Below are 23,841 nucleotides of genomic sequence, written 5' to 3'. Positions count from 1 at the left end.
TCTTTTTTTTTGTGGGACTTTCCCAAAATGATAGGCCGGGTCCCGCTTTCTGCATACACCCTCAGCGGGACGCCAACAGTACTGCTTTTGTTTTGGGCTGCCTTTGAGGGGGTCTACAGGATGCGGGCCTCAACTTGTTAATCCGTTCTTTCCAGGGCTCATATATTGATATGAAAGTTCGAGCTCTGGGCAGCAGAGTGGCTGGCTCCAGGGAGGTGTAGCCAGGATTGTCTAGCGAATGGGGCATGAATCTAATGTGGTTGGGCCCACCACAGTGCCAAAAATATATGTAAATAGCCGCACAGCGCTGCTGAGTGGGCATTTACAGACTTTGGGTGGGCCTTGTCTGCTCAGGCCCTACCCTGTCTATGCCACTGCAGAGCATTGCAATGGGAGCCATTAGGCACTAATGGGAGGGGAGTGGACGATAAGCAGGGACTTTTGTCCCTTAAGAAATGCGAATGGGGGTGATGAGCAGTGAGAAGGGTGCATAATTATGCATCCTTTATGAAATAATGACTATGGTTTTAAATCCCAAGGTTGATTTGTTAGGCTCACCTTAATCTGCATGGTGCCATTGTGACCTTCAATGCATGAGGGTCAGAATAAAACTAAAGCCATACTCTTATTGTTCAACATATTTCTATGACAATGTATAGTGTAAGGTTGTTTATTATCAAAGGCTAGTTTATTATGTGATGTGGTTTTCTTCCAAGGTATGGCTAAAAAGTATTAATTAAGCAAAAGCAACGCAAAGCAAAACCTTAATAAATATCTATGTCAATTAAACCTGGGACGATGTGTTCAGTTGTTTAAATTGTTCACATCCCAGTTTCACCATTTAACCAAAGTGTGTGATCCTGGTCAAATCATTGAATCTCTGTGTCTTATCTGCAGCGTCCGTAAGGGATTCACTTCGTAGCTTATTTTAATATATCATGCTGTTAGTTGAAAAGAAAGCTTAATGATTATCATTGCTCCATATATAATAATAGTGCAATGTAGAAATGTTACCCAACACAATTATCTGCCACTTGGCTCACTTATGGCCACTTATTCTAAAGTCACTTCCATGGTGCCTGAGAGTGGCAAAGACTGATGATGCTCCTTGCGGTGTCCTTTTCTGTGAGGTCACTTCTGTTGGTGCAGCGCGTATGCACAATATGAGGTTTGCATGTATTATGCCCCACCAGGCCTGGAAAGAGCTCTAACAGGTGAGTGTCATGCAGCTGTAATGGTCCTACAGTTGTATTCCTTTTTTTGTTATGTGTATGTTTTAAAAAGCCATCTTCCACTAATCGTACCCTAAATGTTGATTGGGGGTGTGTGAATGACACCGCATGGAATCGTGCACATTGCAGGATGTTTCTGATGCGCTACCATGTCCAAAGTGTCTAGCAAAACCATTTTGTAAAGTTGGCCACCCTAGTGGGTCGGGCTTAGATTAAGTTTCTGGGTAATTCATGACGAAATATATATGCCCTAAGAAATCAAGCGTTGAACTTGACAACTTAGCTCAAGCGTGAGACAGTACATTTCTGAAAGGGAGTGATTAGGGTCTGAATAAAGAATAGAGCGCTTGTAGAGAGCCTTCGGTGTTTACATTTTGCAAACATGGAGAAATGAACGAGGCTGTAGACAGAGAGAAATAAGAGGCGAGAGATCTAGAGGCTGGATGTGGAGAGCGACTGCACAGAGAGTTGGTGGAGGAAATACAGGCCACAGGCAGGAGCCCAAGGGCTGGTTTTATGAGTCCTTATCCGTGGCTTTAGGAGTAAGGTCCTCGTTAGGGTTTCGGGGCATTTGGCTCAGTGCCTCCCATGCTAGTGCGGTGTATGCTCCCATTACAGCATTCCTACCTCCGGGACGGGCAGTGAAAGAGATCCAGATATGCGACACATTCGACATACTGAAAATGGTAACAATAATCCTGAATGCAGAACTTTATTTTATTTTATCTTATTTTATCTCATTTTCGGGTTATATAAAATAAAACTGCATTTCCCCGCCTGTGAAAGCGATGGAAATGCGTGTGTGACTGTGCTTCTGCTGTGAGGTAATGATGACGCACTTGCCCAGTGGGCATCTCCTTTCACAGAGAGCGTCAGAGGGCTGTGAGCATCTCTGTGAATGTTTTGCCCCGCATGGGAAGGGATCACAGGCCAAAGAATGATTATAGTTCACAGTTTTTTTTACAGCTGGACTGGCTACTTCTAATTTTGGAGCTTCCTTAAGTGGGCCAGGATATGCTGGAATTGGGCCTCTTTACATATTTGGCAGTCAGGAAACAAGGGTGCTGGTAGCAACATACAGGCACCCTTTCCGGACCACCAAGCTGCGAGTTTGATGGTAGGGTCGCAGAACTCCCGGCAGGCCTATGGAGGAGCCTATGGAAATAAGTTGCTTAAGAGAAGGGAAATGGGAAGAACAAGAGAAGGACCTAGAAACCTTTAGCACATGTTTATGCCGATCCTCAGTAGATTTTACGTATGAAAAAGCTGTGGTGAATGGGAGGATAGTTAAAGCCTTAGTTGATTCTGGCAGTAAACAAACAGCCATGAGAGGCGATTTGGTCTCTTCAGCAGATCTAGAACATACAACCATGGTTAGAGTCACCTGTGTACACAGAGATAACAAAATCTATTCCTGAGTACCGGAGTACATTAACATGAAGGGAAAGTCCTGGCTAATATCATCAGCCACTATCCCTGGACTTCCAGAAGAGGTTATTATAGTAAGATACTTTCCAGAACTCTCCACCGTTCTTCAAGAGCCTGCTTCCTCATCCAGAGAATATACGCCACAAGATCAATGGCAGTCTGATTTCTATTCCCAGACTTCCCCGCTATGGGAATGGATGGAAACAGAGCCTCAGAGAGAGATAAATTATGCCAAATCTCCTCAGTCCCAGTTCATGGGCTGCTCACAGGGAATGAAGGTTAACATCCAGACCCTAACAGCACATCGAGAGAGAAATGATGTGGATATGCGAGTGTCTGTATAGAGTTTCTACTTGTCCTCTCCAGAGTCTTCAGACTAGAGAACTTCAGAGAGGGACACACCTACCGACCTTGCGGAGGGGAAGGGTGTGTGAGAAACCAAAGGGTATCTCACCTTATAGTCCTCTGGGACTTGTCATCCAGGTGGCCAGGACATGGCCATTGCTTTTGGATCCAGTTCGTGGGGGTGGACCAGTTCGGGAGGATCACCTGGGTGAGGGGTCTTCGGGGAGTGGGGGTGAGATAGCTGATTGTAAGATGCAGTAACCCCCCCTCTTTTTGTTCATCTACCCCATTCTATTTTTTAGGATTCTCTGAAATCCCAACCCCTGCCCTTTTTTACACAGACACTGGGCTGAGGAAGAGGGTGACTGAGAGTAACCAGACTAACTCTCTCACATCGTACTGGACATGTCCCGTTAATCGGGTCATGCAAAGTCAGGCACTTTCCCCTAAGTGCACACACCTGATACCAATTAGCTCTCCTCACACAAATAAAAGGCAACAGTTAATGACACACTCTGAGCAAGGTGGAAGACGAGAACGAGCAGAACGTCTGGGACGAAGGCACACTTACTGGAGCAGAGCAATGAACCAAGGGATGAGAGCAGTGGGCCGAAAACCCCAAGGCTTCCCTACTATAGGTCGTTACCTCTGACAAACCGCAAAAGACGCGTGGAGAAGGCCAAATCCCACAAGTGAAGATTGCATTGTGTTTCAAGGATGCCAGCAACCCCCCTGGGTGAGCAGCACTAACCTTGACACGAAAAACAAGAAAGTAGTGCACACATCCAGTGAGTTGGCAAGCAACCTGAGAGACTGGCGTGTGTTAAAGTGAATGAAGTAGCAACATCATATCACCAGTGAAGGCTCTATGTGTGTGGATGAGACATGAAGAAAGGCAGACCCGTGAATAAACTTTAAAGTAAAATACAGCTGCAAGATCAGGGATACTAAGTAACAGAGTGGTCCGGTGAAAGGAAGTAGCCCATTCGAAAGTCTTAGTGAAAGGTGCATTGTTTGAAGCTAAAGGGCAAACAAATAGCAAGAGCGAAAGTAAATAGTTAACGTTGAGTCGAAGTGGTACTGCAGTGGTCTGTAAAGAAAGCCACGCACATTTGAAAGAGTTCGACATCCAAAAGTGGTCCGAGCCTGATTGAGGGAGACCCATAGTATATTAGGCTTGGGGAAGGGAGCCCCCTTGCAACTTTGTGTGAACTGTATTGTGAGAGGTCTGAGTCCAGCAGAGGGGGACCTTTGTGAATGTTTTTTTTAAACATTATTTTGAAAGTCAGAGAAAGGAACTTTACATGTGGAAGGCCAGGCGGGCCTCAATCCACGGTTTTGAACTGTGTACTGTGTTGGAAGCTGAGCCAGAGTGTGGCATCCTGCCTACAAGGATCACCTTACCTCGTGGGGCCTAACGTGGGGAGGACAGCTGGTTCAGCCACATTGTCATTTGAACACCGACTAGGTTTTTGTTAATATAGGACATTTTGATTTGAAAGACTCCACTAGGACAGTTTTGTTTATCGTTTGATATTCAAGACTACTTCCATTTTAGTTATAGGGCACAATAGGAGTTTTCCAACCCCAACATTTTCAATAAAGGTTTTACAAATTGTGTCCATTGTGTCAGTGTCAATGCTTGTGATAGCATACCTTCCCTGCAGCTGTCAACCAGCATGACTGCAACCCTTGAAAAATGTGTTGCACGTTGCTCCCTTCCTTCTTACTCTGTCACCTGCCGGAATCACAGTTTGGTACACTTCTATTACTGCTAAGTACACAAATATGTGTGGAAACGCTTTTCTGCCCTGCACAACGACGAAAAAGGGGTCATCTACCCTCATCTACAATTATGACACATCAGTGATAATACCATATATGCATTTATTTGTAGAGAACATGTTTGCAACTAGAGATGCCCACCACAAAGACATATGCAGTCCTTTGCAAACTCATCCCTATTTTCTGAGGGACTGACGCAGGATCATCATCGGCATGTGTTGGCAAGACCAGATCTGCCCGTGTTATTAAATTCTACTGGAAGGGTTAATTTGCTTTTACTGTGGCCTGGTTTGAGTGCTCTTCGTATTAGAGGCCGTTTGAAAGTCAACAAATGGAAATAAGAAATACATTAGTCCAAACTTAAGCTGTAAACAAGAAAGCTGCCTGACAACACTACACATTGAATTACAAAAAGAAGTATCTATCAGAGCACACCTAATTACTCAAAAACTAAATAACTATTTAGAGAGATTTTATTACAATTCTGGGTGCTGGGGAGGAATACACGCCCTGACACTGGAGCATGTGTTAAACATAAAACAAAAAGTGTCTAAACTTAAAGACACTCCCGTCCCCTGCACACCTTACAAGCTGAAATAAATCAGTCAAATTTCATAACATTTGCACTTTTATATATAGAAAGGATTGTCAATTTAGAACATAGGTAACAAAATATCTTCATAAAAGTACAGAAACAAGCTATCAACTGACTTCCAATATGGCCAGCATGAAAAACAAATCAAACCAGACAAAGAAATAAGCTCCCAATTTAGAACTGCAGCTTCAAGCTCTACGCGTGAGATATTCCCACTGTGAGATATTTTTGCTCCTGAAGAAGGGGATAGTCCCCGAAACGCGTAGAGCTTGAAGCTGCAGTTCAAAATTGGGAGCTTATTTCTTTGTCTGGTTTGATTTGTTTTTCATGCTGGCCATATTGGAAGTCAGTTGATAGCTTGTTTCTGTACTTTTATGAAGATATTTTGTTACCTATGTTCTAAATTGACAATCCTTTCTATATATAAAAGTGCAAATGTTATGAAATTTGACTGATTTATTTCAGCTTGTAAGGTGTGCAGGGGACGGGAGTGTCTTTAAGTTTAGACACTTTTTGTTTAACACTACACATTGAGACAGCCTGTATCGCACTGTTACTTGTCCAGTACAGTATGCTGTGAGCGTCTGTGTTCCATGTGGAGGAAGTCATTGGACACTGGCAGGGACAGGGTTCACTGACCTGCAGCCTTGTGAACATGGGCACACGTGTAGTGTGGATTCCATGTGCTGGAAATCTTATACTATTCTGCATCTGCCAGAACAAATATATTTCTGCTTGGGATAAGTATGCGTGGTAAACTGTTAAATACTTATCTTGATGATAGTGCACCAGATAAGATTTTAAAGTGGGAGTATTTTACTCCCTGTTTTTTTAAGTTAGGAGCAAAGTGATTTTTTAGGGAGTAGAAATGTTGAGTCCAATCCCCAATGGGAGTATTTCATAAGCAAGTAAAAATATGCTTTAACTGGGAAACAAATGTTTTTGTAATAATTATTTCTTTGCACCTATGTATTCATACATATAAGAAGTTACATGTTTACTTCTTCCAATCAGGCAGTAATAATAGCAGTTTCTTCCTGTGGTACTATGTGCACTGCTGGACCAAACATATGCATGGAGCTGTGTGAGTGAAAGCAGGAGCACAAGGTCATATGTGTTTCCCATCTTTTGTCGGGAGTATTTTTACTCCCTATTTCTATTGGTGGGGAGTATTTGCCTATTTTAAGGGAGTAAAAGTGTCCGATACACCCCTTATCTGTAGGGCTGCTTGTTGCTTTACAGAGTTACCGTATACTCTCTGTAACTGCCACACAGTGATCGTCCACACCACTCACAAAGGTACTTTAATTATGCATCTTAGCCTGAATTAACATTCTTTCCTTCATTGTAAGGCACCCTCCACTTTTTGTGTCTCACTTAAAGCACTGCCTAATCATGCTGTGTTTACCACACGCTGTGCTTACCACGGGGAGTTTTACTAAAAAAAAACACAGCATGCTATACATATCACTTGTGGAACCACACACATAATGAGATGGACAATACATCAGGCAACATATCACTTGTGGAACCCTACTTATAATGAGGTGGACCATACAGCAGGAAGCACATATTGCTTGTGGTACCCCACTCAAAATGTGTCTGCCAATACTACAGATAGCACACAATGCTTGTGCTGCCCGATTCACAATTAGGCAGACAATACAGAATGCAGGATACATCGCTCGTGGTACCTCACTTATAATGAGGTGGACAATAGAGCACGCACTATACATCGCTTGTGGTACCGCACTTATAATGAGGTGGCCAATGCAGCACGGAGTACACTTCGCCCGAGCAACCGCACTCATAATGAGGCAGGTAATAAAAACAGGAAGCAATTGCCATGCCACCTGTTTTAACCATTGCGGGGAAACCACCCAATTTGACCCTTAGAGTAAACGTGTAACCAAGAGGCAGTAAGCAATCATGGGAGGATGACACCTTTGTGAGGCTCACGCATGTTTGATTTTCAAGCTTTCAGGTTATCTTAGGTCCCTGCAGCAGTTGACCAGATGCTTGAACAAAGGACCCATGTCCAGCTGACAGCTTTCAAAACAAATGCATTATTATTTATTAATTTTATTTTGGAGTTTGGTACAGCGCTGCTCGCAGTATGGAACAAAATATGCATTCACCTGATTAAAATATCACCCCTTGAAGATGTGTAAAACAAAATCACGTGTTTCTCGTATGCCCATCTCAATATTGGCAAGACTGACAAGTTTAAAAAGCAGAGGGAAAAATGAGGACCTATATTCATATTTCATATGAGTTCCGTAAAGTGCCTAACACTTGAGATCACGTGTTTGTGAGTGTACGCAGGATGAATCAAATGCTTGACTAGATGTCTACCCTCATTACCCCCACTTTCCTCTTCCTTTTCCTCTGCCTTGTCGTAGTCTTTTTAAGATGATGACATCTTCCAGACATTTTATTTTTTTATATACATGGAGGAACGATGCCCTTTGGAACTCAGAAGAACGTTCAATAGATAAATGAGATTTGATGGGCAGCAGGGAGCTTCTTACAATGGGGCGAGTTTGAGTGACATTTTTACCAGGTTATGGAGGCGAGTAAATAAAACAGTCACCAGGGACAATACACGGGTGGACCTACATGGATTAAGGACAACCAACATTGGACATTCGTAAGTGCTGGTCGGCAGTACGGCACGCTGTGTTAGGGATGGCACCATGATCGGGTGTAGTGCTAGAGTGGAGGCATAGAAAGTGAGGTACTGAGGCAGAGGCAAGGGAAAATGTTTAGAAGGCAGGTGTGAAGTAGGATAAGAAGGAACTCAGAGGTGACAAGGTAGACTTTAAGTTTGGTTTTGAGCAAATCGGTGTGGACTGTTTCTCGGATGTCTGGGGGAAGAGAATTCCATGCAAGTGGAGCAAGAAGAGAGAAATAATTAAAGTCTTCAGCCAAATTTTTCCCTAGGGGTAAAGATCAACACCTTTTTCTACAAACCTCTTGCTTTTTCTTCCCTACCATCTTCCCAGGTATTCAGGGTTTCCTGCTGGAGAGAAGGAGAAAACATTAGCGGCTCTTCTGCGGGTTGAGTGGGAACCTATGGTACGCTGCTTACAAGCCTCCCTAGAAATCTGCTGTGTGAGGGCTTTACGTTAAGGGCAGAAAATGTTCACCCTCTGTATGCAGCAAACAAAAAGGTATCGGATACTCCCGTCCCCTGCGCACTTTATCGCGGAATAGATCAGCCAAAATTTTGATAATGATGTTACAATTTTTCAATCCAATGGCATGCATCATTTTTAAGAATATAGATCCAATTATACAATTCGAACACAATCCAATTTAAGAAAAAGGGTTTTCTTTGTATTTGTTGATTTCAACACAACACGTTTCGGGAAAACACTTCCTTCATCAGGTGCAAATTCAAGGTTCTACAAAGTAATGTACAATCCATCAGTTCCATATGTGGTGATAGGTTTAAACATAACCCAATAATATACAACGTAATTCTATATATCAGGAAAATATACTGCTCAGTCCATTGGATGTGTTTGGTATATACATTAATCATGGCCGTTATGGTTTTTGGGAATGTTTATGCTGATGACCACCGCTGTGTAGGCAAAGCTTAAATGGAAGCGACTCACAGTGAAAATAGAGGTAAAGTGTGAAGACCACACCAGAATAATTGGTGATAGTGAAAATAGGTAAAGGTTTGGGAAGCATGCGACTCGTATAACGCCTAGGTGTACACTTAGGAATAGCATCCTAGCGTAATGTGTAACAGTGGTTTAGAAGGTTACGTTGGTAACTAGTATTGGAAAAGGACAACAGAGTAATGCGGATTCAATATGTAGACTAAAAGAGGTACCTAATCTGTAAACCAAATGCTTAATAACTGAATAACCTGTTTAAAGCATACGCAGTTGCGGATGTGTGGCGCATAAGCACACATTGTCTCGGATAATAAGATTATATGTTGCAGAGAGAGAAAAAGAGATGGTCGCTATAGTAGAGTGTGTTGTGGAACTGCTGAGTATCATGGAAAATGTAGTGTTGTCGGAGCAAGTGGTTCAAAAGATAAAGGACTCGCAGGTGGAACTGATTTTGATTGTCCCTTTGTGGCCCAGAAAGGGGTGGGTTTCACACAATGGTTCTGATGTCAGTAACATTTGATCCACCCTCTTTCATCCTCTCCTTCCACCCTGGTTTCCTAGTTCCAAACGCCAATGTAGACTAAGTGGGAGTGTTTGAGGGGGAGAGTGTTATCTAGTGACCCAGCGCCCTCCATTCAGCAAATCAGATGCCCTTCCACCCTGGGGTGCCCTTCAGAGTTGCGGTTCTCAGAGAGAGGTATGCCCCTTGGCATGTGCTATTCTCTCTGTGTCTACAGATCCTACTGGATGGTTGTGCCTGAGGTCATCACCATCTTTCCTTCCCTGAGAACTCAGCGGGCTGCAGTAACAGCTTTTTGTGAAACACGGGTAAGAGTGTCTGAGGTGGAGCCCCTTATTAGCAGACTCTGAGGAGTGTCACTATTATTTGACATCCTCCCAGGTCGTTGGTGCCCTAAGTAGGATCTTTTCCTGGTTATTGGGGAATTACATTTATTGTTTCTAGACTATCAATACCATAGACATCAAGTTTCTCAGCATAAATGTGTCCATCTGTTGGATGTTATATCCATGAAGAAACCGGGTAAAATTAGGGCATGTATGTGCCTGGGTCCCTTTCTTAAACCCCTTCCCGAGTCATTAGTGTTGAGATGTGATCAGGCCGTTTACCCTTAAATGTTGTCCAATTTCCACTGTTCTGGTCTCAGAAGTAGAAGAGGTGGCACTGTTTGAGTGTTAGGAAATCCTTACTTGTCTTTAGGGAACGGCTCCTTTGCGAATGCCCAACTGTTTGTTTGTAACCTTTGGCGATTCCGGATGGGCTAGAAGGCTTCTTCAGTGTCCTTGTACAGATGAATTTGGGAGTACCAGGAAAGGCATACTCAGTGACTGGTTATCCCAGGGGATCCATGGCCAGTCTACCATAGGAAGTGGAGCTTCTTCAGTAGAGGTCCCTGGGGTTCACTTTCTTGGTGGACCCCAACAGTTGTATGCATTACTATTATTTTCATGGTTTAGGCTTGAGCAGCCAGGGATTTGGCAAAGAGAACTCTGGGTGGCTGCTTGATGAAGGGTTTTCTGTATGGTTCATTTGGCTGTCAGGCCCTTGCTGTATTTAAGAAACCAGTGGCAGGCAGTATTGGGGTCACTGGCTTTCTTCAAAAACAGGAGAGTACAGAATGTTTCTTGTCCGCCGGTTAGGGATTAACTGCTGCAGTCTATAGCACTGCCTGCCTTCAAGGCTCCACATCCCTAGCACACAGGAGCTGGGAAGCAGGCAAGCAGTGTGATACATCGCCCCCTTATTCAATAAACAACACGCAACGGAAATATAGAAGAAGTAATCTAATGGGTAAAGGAATCCTGGGGAACAGAAAGCTGCAAGATGGAAGGAGTGGTGCAAGGCAAGGAAAATGAGGACCTGATCTTCAATCGGCATACTTAATGGGAACCCAAGAGGGTCCCCTCTGACATCTGCTTGCGGGACATTGGTGACTGAAGAAAAAGAGGCGGGGAAGTGGTTGGGTAAAGTGAAATGATTGGGTGATCCCTGGCCACTGTCACAACTAGTAGAGGCCTCATCTCTTTCTAAAAAAACATGAGAAGAACCAGAAGTTCTACTTGCAGGATAGTAGGGCCTGAAAGCTTCATGGGATTACTACGGAATGGGAATCATCTGCGGTGGGGGAGAAGGACACTCGTGCAAGTTAGCCCATGTCCCCATCCGGCGTATCACAGTATATATCACAGCATACAGTGACCCCAGATCAGCCATCAAGAATACTCTTTTCCCGGCAATGGTTATCTGTACCACAAGCCTTTGCGGTCCTGCTTTTTCCATGGGGCTCTCCAGTTCCAGGACCATGTCACCCAACTTGTCAGAAATGTGTTGTTCATACGATTCTCCATCCTGTGCATGAAGGCCTGCCATGTTTAGGCCTTTCATGCCCTGCTGGCAATTGCCTTTCTGACAGACTTGCAAGAAGTGATTCATCCAGTCACACAGAGAATGCCTCCGACCCCAGTCCGGGCACTTCATGCATGAGGAGCTCTGGGCGTTACTGATGCACGCACCTGAAGCAGTTGCCCTTCGCGGCCCTCAGTGGTCATGCATTGCTATGCCTTCATCGTGCCAGTGATGATGATCCAGGCCTTTGTGATTTTGCCCGCTAACCAGACATAAAGCTGTCTTTTTCCCTTTGCAATGGCACTGCTCTAGGCCAAGGACTGCTTCTGCAAGCATGATTATTTGATCGAAGGAGAGTTCCAATGCCAGACACAAATGGTCACAAGCATTTTGGTTGCTCGTGTGAGCCACCAACTGGTCCGAAGTTATTTTCGCATGGCAGCGATTGTGCAGTATGGCCACATACTGTTTCATGGACTCTCCAGGGAGTTGTTGAGTGGTTGAGTGTGCCGCTCTGTTCATTTTGGGAAGGTGATATTTATCCAAGCATGTAGCATTCTCTTCAAACACTCTAAGGGGTGTAGAATATGGAGGGTTGGGCGGGTGGGGTGGCAGCAAACTTCCTGAGCTTCAAAGCCGAGACAGTTCAGCGAAATGGCCTTTTTCTTGTGTGAAGGAAACTGTTCACCATCTGCGTTCTATGGGGAAATAAGAAATTCAGTCTTCTACCTCGGAATCGTACCAAAATGTCGACCTGACAATTGAGACGGGCAAAAATGCCGCCTTTTTCTTTTTTGGGCTCCCCCTTACACCACATATATATGTGGGGGGGGTAAAGAATATAATAATATGGGGGGAGGCATGCATATATGTTGAATAAAGGGTTACAAAAAAAGTCGCCATTTGCAGCCGTCGCAATAATCACATAGATCCTTCTACCTCTGCCATGGCTTGGAAGGAACAAAAGGCAGCTCGAGGAACTTGGCAGGGGGTTCCACATGATTTAGTGTGAGAGTTTGTAAAGCACCTCGTGGGTGGTAGCATGGGCTTCAGGGCCTGGGAGCACCGTGCTTGGGTGCTGAGGGATGGGAGACATTACTAGTCAGCAGATCTGGACAGCCAGCACTGGGTGATTGAAAAGGTTGGTTACAGATTGGTTAGGTGCTGTACTTCAGTCTTTATAAGGGCGGTGGTGCTTCAAAGTCTGTAACAGGTGGTTGTTGTTCGCCCATTTTCTACAGTTCACAAATGGAGAACGGGGCACTGATGGACTGTGGTGCAGTCAGAGGCCGGGCAGCTGCTAATGACTTTCCATGAAGAGAAAATGTGTAGTTGTCTTGCCAGGCAATGACTTTCTTGTATGCGGTGAGGCTAGCATTGTGTGATACACGCAACAAGGAGCCAGCTGGCACACAACGTAGGCTGGCGTAAGAGAGGGCAGCTCACAAGCTAGAGGCCTACAAGTGGCGGCGGTGTGCAGTGGTCGAAGTGTATGAAAAGAAGTAGGGGAACTATGTTCCCTACTGGCCTGCCCTGCTCCCCACATACCCCATCACCAGGCCCCCTCCCATGCATAATACAAACCCCCAAAAATATGTACAGGAACAGTAAAACGTGATTTAAAAAAGTGTAGGAGCACCGCTCCCAACCGCTCCCGCCCACTTCGACCACTGGTGGTGTGAGTGAGCCCTCGCAACACCACGGGGCTGTGGAAAATGCTACTACAGGGGCAGGGAAATGGAGGGGATCACTGTTCATTGGGTGGGACCAGGAAGCTCGTATGGGGGCAGACCTTTCACGCGCCATGCTGGCCAAAGGAGGTTCCCTGATCTTATCCGAATCTATAAATCATTATAGGAACAGGTTAAGCAAGTAGAGTATGGGCCTCATTATGATATTGGTGGTAGTCATGGCGCTATTTGCGCCATGACTGCCACCAATAACAGGACCGAGTCCGGTGTGGTGCAATGGGGACTTACTGGTCTAGTCCGGCCCTGGCGGGACTGGTAAGTCCCCATTGCACCAACCATTCCCCATTCTCATTTGAGCCCCCATAGGGCTCAATAGGAATGGGGAAGGTGCTATTTACGGGCCTGCTAATGGCAGCCCCGTAATTAGCGGCCTGGTCCCCTAACGGTCTGACCACACATCCATAGCGGTTCCCGTTAGGGGACCTCGGAATCGGGCGGTAGGGGATTAACGCCACCGGTCTCCTTACCGGTGCCCGGTATCCCCTACCGCCCGACTCGTCATGAGGCCCTATCAATGCACACCTCTTTTCGCATACCTGAATGGAAGTACCAGAATGCAAAGTAATGTTAGCCTAAAAATACAGAAACACAAATTGCCATTGCATAGTATCTCGGCCGCTAGCCCGAGGTGACATAGGGCCTCATTACAACTCAGGCGGTAAGGGGTTTACGGCGCCGTAAACAGCGCCGACCCTTACCGCCTGAGTACGAGGTCCCTTAGCGCCATGGCGGATTTAACACCTGCTTTTAGCAGGTGTTAAAATCCATGGCGCTAAGGGACCATGGAGTTAATTACGCCACCGTAATTTACGGTGGCGTAATTAACGCCTTCCCCACTCCCATTATGCCCTATGGGGCAAAAATGGGAATGGGGAAGGGTAAATGGGGATTGGGGACTTACCGCCCCGCCAAGGTCGGAATGGGGCGGTAAGTCCGCCAACCACCATGGCGTAAACGTAGTTTACGCCATGGTGGTAAAGTCACGGCCCAGGCGGTAACTTACCGCCTGGGTCGTAATGAGGCCCATAGTCAGATTTCATAAGAGGTGGGCTCATATATTGCTCACTATTCTTAGAGAGGCACAGCTCCACCCTACTGATGAGTCCAACCAGACCAAAACACGTGTCTGGGGTTGCCGTTAGTACTTTTGTTCAGAGGAGAATTTCCTAGCATTTCGGTGCTGGACTGCCTCAGGGCAGGACAAAGACTGATATGTTTGGGATATTTCTTCTCTGTGAAAGATAGTGAGCTAAAGACTCTGGGTAAGTCTCTCGTAAACAGGACTAATGTCTGGCAGAGGGACTCCCAGGACCCCCCTTGTTAATTTGCATATATTCAAGTTCACCATGAATGTCACAATACAGCTATTACGAGAAAATAATATTTAAAATAGATCATCTATAGAACAAACATAATTATTGAGCATTGAGAATGCAATCTCTGCTTTCTATGTCAATGCGCAGAGAGCATGCGCAAGGCTCATCCCTTCGCAAAATAAAATATTCAAATCAGTATTTCCAAATCAAAAAGCGCACAGTAAGGAAATTGTGTATCGAAGATGTTTTTATAGAAATCGAATTTCGTATTTATTGCCTTGAGCATTACACGTGTAGGCACAGGCTATTGGTTGGCAGTGATTGTTTTGTGATTGTTCACAGGTTACTTATGGCTGGACTACAAACAACAATCTACCTTAAATATGATTGACTTTTCTGATTCATGATGGCTGCATTGTAATATTCATCCTGAGCTTGGATATGCACACGCTTCTTATGAATTATGACTGTGTAAGCACAGGATAGGGTGGAGGAACTATACAAAGGAGATGTGAGTCTCCTAAATTACGGGTGCATGGCGGAGCTCCTGCCTTAGCCTTTGTTTGATCATGGTATAATTTTAACACCAAAATGGGGAGATGTTACCGCCGCTCTTTTGGGTAAATGAACAATAAAGCACAAACCTGTACAGGTTCACTTACCTATAATCCTTGTTGGACACAGACACACAGGCATTTTATGCAGAGGTCTGGGCGGCGTTTTTCAAGTGACCTTACTGAGCCAGATCTGAGAAGTTTATGTATGGCCCATGTTGGTGAGTTGGAGTGTGACCGGCGTGGGTGGTCAGTGACACGCGCCACCATGTTGTGCGTTTTTTCATGTGCATGAAGAGTAGGTCCAGGGTGCGCCCATTTGTTGGGTGAATCCTAGAGTTTACATGTTCTCAAATACCTCCATCGTCTATTAGTTTCCAAGCAGAGGAAACTTCCAGAATAGTAGGGCAGTGGTCTTCAAACTGTGGGGCTGGCCACCATACAGAGGCCGGGAGGATTCCAGGGGGGCGCAGAGCTCTTCGAAAGAGCGTACAGTGTTTGCTTTGTATAGAAAATATAAGCAGATATGGCACCTGGAGAGGCTCGGCAACAATATTTTTAATCAAGGAATACCAATGGGAGTGTGATAAGAGGTTAAGGGTATCCAGTGAGGTTACCAAATAAAAAACAGAATTGCCTTTTTACCGAAACGAAAATACCGAAAAAATACTGAATGTTTTATTAAAATGTACATGGGGGTGGGAGAAAGGAGTAAAAGCGGTTAGGGGCTTGGGCAGTGTTTAGAACTACAGGGAAACAGGGAGCTTGGAGGGACCCCCGCAAATAAAATAATAATTTTTTTTTAAAAAAGGTTCGTTAAAAAAGCATTCTCTGAAATTGCTCCTGTTCCAGAGCTGGTAGAAAGCATGGAGCTTTAAACTAAACGACGCAGGCTTCCGCAGAGCCACTGAAGCAAGCTTCGCTCCTCGAAGAGTGTTAAGAGGCCGACGGAGACCTTTTCGCTTTCATTTTGGAAATTCACACTGGAACAAAATAATTTTAAAATAACTTTGTCAAAAGTTGTGAAGTACCTATTCGGCCCTTGGGTTATGTAGCATAGGGAAAAGGCAGTGAAATAGCTCACCGGGTTGACATTTACGTCTGACTGACTAAGAAATAGATGACAAATAATGAGTCCTTGTTGTGCCTTTGGAACACACTGTAACTCACTCGCTGGTATACATTCACAGCATCTGAAAAACTGCCTTTCAGCTAACCCCTTCTGCAGCACTGGCCCAGCTTAAGTTTAGCTGCCATGGCCTAATAAAGCCGACTTTGCCTGGGATCTCACAAGGCAAACATGGCGGCCAACTGTTTCAGGGACCTTGCTGCAGGGTTTGAATAGAGCCCAATCGTGACAGATAACCTGCACAGGAATGCACCTGCCTCCCTGGCGATGTGGAGCCAGACATGCATGGGAAGCAGTGCGAACCTCCATCTAGATGGGAGTTTCCAGAAGGGGAAGACTGCATATTTAGAAGCAATGGGTTTCTACAGGACCACCCCAAGAGTTTACACACAAGAGACAATGGATAGCCATCAACTGGGGATCAAAGCATTGCTAAGGCTGTGACCAACATCGTCTGACAGTACACGGTTTACTTCCAGAGGTTTCACACACAGGTTACACAAAAAAAGAGGCCCTCAGAAAAATATGGTGAGTGATCCCTTGGACTCCCGCCCCCAGAGACATGCACAGACTTGAGCCATCCTGGGTGCCTCTGTATGCTTGAGACCCACGTGCACGATTAGGGGATGCATAGATGTCCACTAGACCCGCAAGGAGTGTTTTTCTGAATACCAGTGATGTTGGGCGCCGAGGGAAAAACAGCACTGGTATGCAGGCCTATCCCTTACGTTTGTCCGAACTCTCACTGGTAAGCATGGCTGAGCAGCTAGACTCCACTCTACAAGAGTTACAGACTGGTGCAAGGCACTGATCACATACACAAACACACCAAGTAATAAGACTGGAAGTGTTATAGCCGGGGCAGTGGTGCAGGTATGTCAGAGTCCTAGCTGTCAAACATTTTTGGCCCACCCCTCTTCCCCCTTACGCGATTATCATGCACAGTAAGGAAGAAAACCAAACCATGAAAGGTGGAAAATTAGGCCGTAAACTTTATTGCACAATAAGCTACTGATAAACCAAACCAGAAAGAAAACCAGCAATGGTAAAAGCATTTTGGGGACCATGGGATCAGGTGAGTGGGGACCCTGCTCCATCGTAGGGCCAACTCAAGGCTGATCCCTGCCGCCCTTAATGAAGCTCCCGACTTTTACTTGCCCGGCATTGAGCCGTGTCATGTTTTCCCTTTTTCATAATTTCCTTTAGCATTTCATGTCAATTATAAACCTTATTTTCCGTACCTCTTTTCAAGGCGTTTGAGACTGTGCCATATTTTTTTTCTTTTTTTGATATTTTATTTCACCCTTGTGTCCTGATGTTTTTTTTCACATTGACCCTCACCGGGGTGGGTGGGTGGTTTTTCTTCCGCACTTCATGTGCCTTTCCTTGTTTTGCAGTTTGCTGCGCTGTGAGGCAGGAAATTGTGAGTGGCTTACTTTGGCCTCACCAGATATAGGCCACAATTTGGCATGAGGGCAGACTGACACCCCCTTCTCCATTCTAAAAACCGGTGCACCCCACCACCTTCCGTCCGGATGGGAGGCGTCCTTCGTTCTTTTGTCGGCATGGGCTGGGCATCCTGCCTGTTGGGTGGGTGTCACTTGTCCCAGCCACCTTCACAGGGCCTGGGCGCCCAGTAGTCTGGGGTCGCCTTTGTTTTCATTTTGTGAGCGCCTCCCTGCACACCTGGGGGCCAAAGGAAACGTGAATTTTTCCTTGCATGATGAAAGGAGGCCCTTCCTCCCTTCATTACCACCTCTCAACCAATGCCGTTAATCCCTGTGTTGGCGGGCAGGCTTTCTAATTAAACACCACCAGCCCCGAGCATAGGAAGTCCCGAGCAAAGTGAGGGCCTCACCGAGGGCTGTGGGCCATTAATGGCCAAGCCCTCTGGCTGGCAAAGGGATTAACGCCAGTAGTACCCAGACATGCTGCACGGGATGCTAATAGTGAGTTTCCATGTTGGCAAAAAGAAAGGTAAAAGGATGCCTTTGATAAGGGGTGCGCGTGATCATGCACCTCTTCATCAAAATGAAGGCTCCCCAATACAAAGACGTTGATCATGGACGTGCTCAGGAGTGTGTCCTTTTTCGCTTTCTATGACTGCCGGCATGGTTGAGGAAGACAATGGCAGCGTTGTGCTGTCGGTGTCCCAGAGGATGAGCAGAGCAGTGTGAACCAATCGGTGTGGGTGGAAGGAGTGGAGTGGGAAGCACTAGAGGAGACTTCTGAAGGGGTGGTGGTGTAGAAAGAAGGAGCCGGGAGACATGGTTTACATTGATGCCATAGCAAAGGGGAGCTAGCTGCTGCCTCCAAATGTGCGCTGCCTGTTCACTCATGTCATCTGATTGGCTGGTAGCCCCATGTCTGGTCTAAAGAAAAATATATATTACATTTAACAAGTATGTGCATGGAAAATCGTTATCTTCAAAACATAATTAAGCACTTTAAGTATAGATGAAGTGATTGGCAGGGAAATAATAATGACTCAGGGCAATACGGGTCACATTAACTTTAATAAATATATAACTTAAGTATAACTATATATAAATTACGCCTGCTCATACTGTATAAAATTCTGATAATACATTTGTTCACTCAATACGTATCCAGCAATGGGTGTCCGTTGTTGTACATCAATTTTAATTAATGTGTGTTGCTCCCATACACGTTGCTAACACAAACTATTCATGTGAGCATGCATCTTTTAAAAGCATTTGTTAATCCGGTGAAATTGATATTTACATGCAATCCGTGTAACTTGCATGTAAAAGTGGATTAGAGTGTGTATACAGCTTTAAATGCGTTCACAACTTGATAGATTTGGCATTTGCATATGATCCCCAAAGCACGCATGCGTATGATTCCAAACCAGGAAATGAAACTGCGCGGAAGCCGTGAAGGTAGTAATGACGGTTGCACAGCGTACAGTGAGATGGAAAGCTTTTTGTTGTCGCTGTTGCTTTCGGATTGTGCAGAGCTTAAGCACAGTAACAAAAGATACGTTACTGTTGGATGACACCGACTAGGGCCGCTGCAACGCTTGGGCGTAAGCGGTGCGGCCTCACAAGCAGGCTGTCAGATCTCCATCGCGCACGTTGACAGCACAGTCCTCGTCGCCAATTGAAGTGACCGGCAGGGAAATAGTAATGACTCAGGGCAATACGGGTCACATTAACTTTAATAAATATATAACTTAAGTATAACTATATACATATATATATATAAGAAGGAGGGAGTCAGTGTACATCGAGCTGCAGAGGCTCACAGCTGTTAATGTTCAATCGGCATTCCACATTCCTCGTGATGTTGCTGCAGTCCATGACACGCTCCAGGCATGGAATGTTAACAGTGTAGGTAGACTGCTGTGCATCTTTCATAGGAGCACAGATGCTACACATCTCCCCTCCTTTATAATATAACACAAACAAAAATACAACAAAACTAGAAATGCAAAAGAAACTTCACATTCACACAAAGTCCTCCATTCGTCTTGGTATACTCTTCCCCACCTGGACCTGCAAGTCATCTCTCTGATGGTGGTTGGCAAGGAAATTACTTCAGATTTGTTAGAAACATTTCTTTGCATATCTTTTCCCTTCAGCACTTCCCTTTGACACACTTCCCTCTCATTTATCTCATTCAACTGTCTCGCAACATCCTCACCTCTGCTGACATTGGAGTATCTACTGTCACCACATACCCAAACTCTCTCAACGTTCCAGATCCTTCCATCCTCCGTTCTAACAGAGTGTTTAAATGCTTCCACAACTCTGATAGATTTTGACCATTTACAAGGGCCTTCCTTGAGGGCAGGGGGAAGATTGACCCTAACCACCTTTCCCACTACTGTATCCTTACCAACTTGCTCATGGGTCTCTTCTCATCATACACAGATTTGTTCCTCAACTGGGTACCCCTGATCTTACTACACACAACCCCGAAATCCTTATCCACACCATCATTTTTATTATCTAACCACAGTGGTGCCAGTTTGGTACACACCTTCCTCCCTCTGCTTAACTCAAAAGGAGAAAGACCAGTAGTGGAATGCGGTGTGAAACGATGCGCCACTATTCTCTCCTTAACAGCTGTTTCCCAATTTATGCCATTGGACCACGCTAACCTAATGGTCTGCTTCAACACTTTGTTAAAGCGTTCCACAGTCCTATTAGTCTGTGGGTGGTAAATGGCTCTTTTTTTGTGTATGATGGAGTACTTATTGCAAAAATCCACCATTTCCTTCGATCTGAATTGGGTACCATTGTCTGTCATGATACTTCCAGGATAACTCTCTCTCTCACAAATTCCAGACAGAAAATCAACCACAATTTTCCCTGTAATACTTGGTGCAATGAACACTTCGACACATCTGGTGAGGAGATCAATTACTACTAAACAAAATGTTTGCACACCATTACTGCACACAGGGCTCAACACATCCATGCCAATATCTTTCCATGCTTTGCTCGGAATTTCGGTCACCACCATAGGTTGTTTCACACCCACACAGCTCTTTTCACCATTGCTGCAAAGGATGCAGTCTCTGATGTAACGTTCTATCTGCAAATCGCATCCGGGCCACCAAAAGTCATTTCTTATCCTTTGTTTAGTTTTTACTCTTTGGTGTAAACCTGACGGCAGAATATTCTTGTCTCCTCTCATGATGATATCATTATGTAGATGCAATTCATCAGCAACCAACCAATGGCCTAACAGATTTGCTCTTTCAAATATCGCTTTACTCCAGGGACCTTGACTGCAGATTAATTCCTTAAGATGGACCATCATTCTGTCATCCTTTTCAGCCTCACTCCATTCTATCCTTGAAATGGATGCTGTCTCCATATTGGGAACATTTTCCATATTGTCATCCTCATCCACAATTTCTGATGTGTTGGTAAGTCGTGACAAGCAATCAGCCGTAATGTTCTTAGCTCTAGGTACATAACGTACTGTGCAATTGTATTCCTGAAGGATCATTACCCATCTCCTGATACGATTGGATACTTTGTCTAATCCTTTAGACATAATAACATGGACTAAAGGTTTGTGATCAATGCGGAACTCTACTTCACCACCCCAAAAGAAGCTCCTGAATTTTTCCACTGACCACTTTAGCGCTAGAGCCTCTTTTTCAATGGCAGCATAAGATTTTTCAGCCCCCTTGAGTAGTCTAGATGCAAACGCAATTACCACTTCTCTGCCTTTATGTTCTTGCATGATGACAGCTCCCAGACCAATATTACTGGCATCAGTGGTAATAATGATTTTCTTATTACGTGTGAAATTTTTCAATGCCGGGGCTTTATCTTTGCAATCTTAATAAACTCAAACTCCTCCCCGCATTCATCATTCCATTCAAAATGTTTCTTCTTAATTACTTTGCGTAATGGAACAGTATGCACGGCAAAATCACAAACAAATTTGGAATAGTATTCTGCCATACTTAAGAATGTGCGTACTTCTTCTTTATTGCATGGTCTGGGCATTTTCTTGATAGTATCTACCAATTGTGCTTTAGGCGGTATGCCGTTTGCAGAAATCTTGTGTCCTAAATACTCAATCTCCAAACAATTAATTTTACATTTGTCTTTGCTCAAAGTCATTCCAGCTCTGTATAATTTTTCACACACATATCTTAATCTCTCATCATGAACTTTTTTGCTATCAGCATATATCGATATATCGTCCTGGAAGCCTATTACTCCTGGCACTCTCTCAAAAAGACTGTGCATGATTTTTTGAAAGACGGATGCTGCTGACACCAATCCAAAAAGCATCCTTTTGAATTGATATAATCCATCAGGCGTAATGAAAGCAGTAAGATGTCTGGAACGTCTGTGTAATTTGACTTCATGATAAGCTGATGTTAAATCAAGAGTGGAAAAGTGACTTGATGGCCCAATAGTGGAAATCAACTCTTGTATGTTGGAAAGAGGATGTCTATCAGGGAAAACACACTTGTTCAGTTCCCGCATATCCACACATATTCAAAGTTTTCCTGATTTCTTCCTGAGAACTACTAGTGGCGAAACCCATTCACTGGCATTCATGCCTTCAATAATTCCTTGGCTTTCCATGAGTTTGATCTCTTTCCTGACCTCATCTCGCATAGATAAAGGTACACTCCTTAACTTCTGGGCCACTGGAGTATGATTAGGTTTCAATTGTATTTTATGTACATATCCACGAAGACATCCAACACCATCACGGAATACTGCTCCCATGACATCATCGGTGACACAGTTCTTTACTTTGAGAGTATTCTCACGTCTGTTCACATCATTATCAACAGCAAAAACAGAGTCCTCTGCAACAGAATCTATTTTTACTTGCAGTTTGCTCTGGTGGGTCCAGCTTAAAAGGGACCCGAGTTAGTGATGTAAACCTTCCCATTAGCCTTTCTCCCTTTGAATTTCAAACTACCCCAGAACCAACCTATTGTGTCTATCTTTACACCAACGTAGGCTCTGGGCTTGATATCTGTCTCATGTAAATACTCATGCTTCTTCCTATCCCATAGTTGCTGCGGTACCAATGTATATTTCGCACCAGTGTCAATCATCATGTTTATTTCCACTCCGTCAACTGAAATTGTGGCTTTGGGACACTCTAGGACTTTTTCATCATCATCATTCATCACAACGAAGACACATGCTTCACCTTCATCTGGATCGCTGTGATCACTGCCTGAATTTCCCCCTATCCGATGTATTGCGAAATCTGCAGCACTTGGAATAATGGCCCTTCCCTTTACATTTACTGCATATGATTTTTATCGCTGGACATTCCGGATCGTCAGCCCAATGATTGATGCTGTTGCACCTGTAACATCTTCCTTGACGTTTCTTTCTTGAGTTCATGGGTCGATCATTAGGATTTTCTCTCCTAGTATAATTATTGAGATTATCTTTTTGATTGATTCTGTACTTTCCTCTGTCATTCGGCGGCGGTTGATATGATCTACTAGATTTTTTTCTTCTGACAGCGGTATTGTTCACCATGGCAATTGATTCTTTTTCTTCAGTATTGTCACATGTTGTCCTAGCAGCTCTCATGCCGTTGGTTTCTAATTGGACAGATTTCATCTTGTTCTCAAGTTCCTTTACACATTCTTCAGTGTGTTCCACCGCTTTTGCTACTCTAAGCACCATATCTAACGAGGGATCATTCTCTGACCAAAGCTTTTCTCTCACTTTTGTACTCCTGCACTCCAACATAAACTGGTCTCTTAATCTTTCATCCAGTTGATCATTAAAATTACATGTTTTGGCAAGTTTCCTTAAAGCAGTAACACATTTCTCAACACTTTCTCCCTCCTATTGTGTCCTCTTGCCAAACTTATATCTCTCCAAAATGATACTCACTTTCTTCTCATAATGTTTATTTATCTTTTTGACTGTGCGTTCATATTCGTTGATATCAACATCCTCATCAACTGGAAGTTCCGGTAAAGATTTGTACATTTCTTGGCCAGCTGGCCCCAAACAGTGCAATAACAATGATTTCCTCTTTTCTGCACTACAGTTCGGGCCACAAACCACCCCCGCATAATGTTCGAAAGAACAGATCCATCTTTTCCAAGGAATGGTGGGCTCATCTGTATCAGGCATAAAAAATGTGGGAGGAGGAACATTGCTGAATGCCATTGATAAAATGAGGCCAGTAATGCCGCCCAATTCCTGCAGTTATCCTCAAATTGTTAT

At 44.4% G+C, this 23,841-nt stretch overlaps 1 protein-coding gene across 2 annotated transcripts in view; it reads right to left on the bottom strand.

The window, feature by feature from the left end:
• Positions 1 to 23,841, bottom strand: part of NXPH4 (neurexophilin 4) — a 611,503-nt gene that overhangs the window by 253,888 nt on the left and 333,774 nt on the right. The window lies entirely within an intron of this gene.

Source organism: Ambystoma mexicanum, chromosome 3q, assembly GCF_040938575.1.
Source record: "Ambystoma mexicanum isolate Mex_15411 chromosome 3q, UKY_AmexF1_1, whole genome shotgun sequence".
Classification (NCBI taxonomy): Eukaryota; Metazoa; Chordata; class Amphibia; order Caudata; family Ambystomatidae; genus Ambystoma; species Ambystoma mexicanum.
The sequence above is the reverse complement of the archived record's forward strand: the minus strand, read 5'-3'. Positions and strand labels throughout refer to the sequence as shown.